The following is a 2,540-nucleotide window of genomic DNA, read 5'->3' as shown; positions in this document are numbered from 1 at the left end:
ACCACCACCACCCTGGCCATCACCACACTGTTGTCTGTGTCTGTGCATAAATGTTCTTTGGCTCATCCCTTCACCTTCTTTCATCCAATCCCCTCCTCCCCCCTCCCCTCTGACAGCTGTCAGTCCGTTCCATGTATCTGTGCCTCGGCTTATATTTTATTCATCAGTTTATTTTTTTTCATTAGATTACACATGTAAGTGAGATTATATATTTGTCTTTCTCTGACTGGCTCATTTCACTTGGCATAATAATCTCCAGGTTCATCCATGCTGTTGTAAAAGGTAAGATTTCCTTCTTTTTACAACTGCATAGTATTCTATGGTATAAATGTACCACAGCTTTTTTATCCACTCATCTGCTGATGGGCACTTGGCTGTTCCAGATCTTGGCTATTATAAATAACACTGCAATGAACATAGGGTGCATATAGTCTTTCTAATTCATGTTTGGAAATTCTTAGGATTTACTCCCAGACATGGGATCACTAGGTCAAAAGGCAGTTCCATTTTTAATTTCTTGAGGAAACTCCATGCTGTTTTCCACAGTGGCTGCACCAGTCTGCATTCCCACCAGCAGTGCACAAGAGTTCCTATTTCTCCACATCCTCACCAGCACTTGTTGTTTGTTGATTTATTGATGGCAACCATTCTGGCTGCTGTGAGGTGCTATCTCATTCTGGTTTTAATTTGCATCTTTCTGATGATTAGTGACATTGAGCATTTTTCATGTCCATTGGCGATCTGTATGTCCTCTTTGGAGAAGTATCTATTCAGGTCGTTTGCCCATTTTTTTATTGGATTGTTTGTCTTCCTGGTGTTAAGTTGTATAAGTTATTTATATGTTTTGGAAATTATCCTCTTATCAGATGTATCACTGGCAAACGTGTTCTCCCATACAATGGGTTCCCTTTTCATTTTGTTGATGGTTTCTTTTGCTGTGCAGAAGCCTTTTAATTTGATGTAGTCCCATTTGTTTATTTTTTCCTCAGTGTTTCCCTTGCCCTAGGAAATATATCAGCAAAATTATTGCTACAAGAGATGCCTGAGGTTTTACTGTACATGTTTTCTTCTAGGAATTTTATGTTTTTTTGACTTATATTTAAGTCCTTTATCCATTTTTAGTTTATTTTTGTGTATGGTGTAAGTTGGTGGTCTAGTTTCACTTTCTGCATGTACGAGTTCAACTTTCTCACCACCATTCATTGAAGAGACTATCTTTACTCCATTGTATGCTATTGCTGCCTTGGTCAAATATTAATCGACCATAAAGGCATTGGTATACTTCTGGGCTCTCTATTCTGTTCCACATATATGCCAATTCTTATTCCAGTGCCAGGCTGTTTTGATTACAATGGCCTTTAGCATATTTTGATATCTGGTATTGTGATACTTCCAAGTTTGTTCTTCTTTATCAAGATTGCTGAGGCTATTCAGGGGGTCTTTTTTGATCTAATAAATTTTTGGAATATTTGTTCTAGATCTATGAAATATGTCATTGGTATTTTAATAGGAATTGCATTGAATCTAATGTTTGTTTTGGTTAATATGGACATTTTAATGATGTTAAGTGTTCCAATCCTTTAACTCAGTATGTGCTTTCACTTATTGATATCTTCCTCAATTTCCTATAGTTTTTCCAGCACAGGACTTTTATCCCCTTGGTTAAATATATTCCTAGGTACTACCTTATTTTTTTGTTGCAATAGTATATGGGATTGCTTTCTTAGTTTCTCTTTCTGATAGTTCATCATCTGCACTAATAATAGACAAATATGTAAATTGACTGTACCTCTGCAACACCCCACAGCCAATCAGGAGGGAATATGCAAATTAGCGGGACAAAGATGGTGTATGGGAGCGGGCGGGAGGTTTGGGTCGCCCTGGCAATGGAGAAGGCCAAGCTTCCCACCTGCCCTGGCCTGCTGCTGAAGGAAGGGCCTGTGGGCGGCGGCCATGGCCGGCCTAAACACATGGGAAGCTTGGGCCCCCCAGGCTGGCCACCTAGGGAGGGGCCTGCAAACGGCCCTCAGCCCCTCACCCAGGCTGGCCAGGCACCCCAGTGGGGACCCCCACCTTGAAGGGGGTGTGGCCAGCCTGAAAACGGCATCAGCCCCTTACCCAGGCTGGCCATGGCCCCATGGGGTGAGGGTCCCCGCTGGGGGTGTGGCCAGCCTGAAAACAGCCCTCAGCCCCTCACTCAGGCTGCCCCACCCCCCCAAAGGAACCACTACCCTGATCCGGGACACCCTTCAGGGCAAACCAGCCAGCCCCCACCCATGCACCAGGCCTTTATCTATACTAATAAAAGGGTAATATGCTAATTAGACTGGGAGACCTTCCAGGAGACCTTCCGGATGTTCTTCTGGACAAAGCCATGGTGGCGGAACCAAGGTAGAGTAGTTAGGGGCCAAGAGGGGAGGGCAGTTATGGGTAATCAGGCCAGGATGGGTCAGCAGTTGTGGGTGATCAGGCTGGTGGGGGGGGACCGTTGGGGTGAGCAGGCTGGCAGAGGGGCAGTTGGGACAAGCAGGCTGGAAGGG

The 2,540-nt window shown here is 44.2% G+C and overlaps 1 protein-coding gene across 1 annotated transcript in view; it reads left to right on the top strand.

The window, feature by feature from the left end:
* Positions 1-2,540, top strand: part of ZDHHC11 (zinc finger, DHHC-type containing 11) — a 15,441-nt gene that overhangs the window by 991 nt on the left and 11,910 nt on the right. The gene's annotated exons all lie outside the window — the stretch shown is intronic.

The sequence above is a fragment of the Myotis brandtii genome, unplaced genomic scaffold, assembly GCF_000412655.1.
Source record: "Myotis brandtii unplaced genomic scaffold, ASM41265v1 scaffold311, whole genome shotgun sequence".
Classification (NCBI taxonomy): Eukaryota; Metazoa; Chordata; class Mammalia; order Chiroptera; family Vespertilionidae; genus Myotis; species Myotis brandtii.
This window is presented reverse-complemented; position numbering and strand designations above follow the sequence as displayed.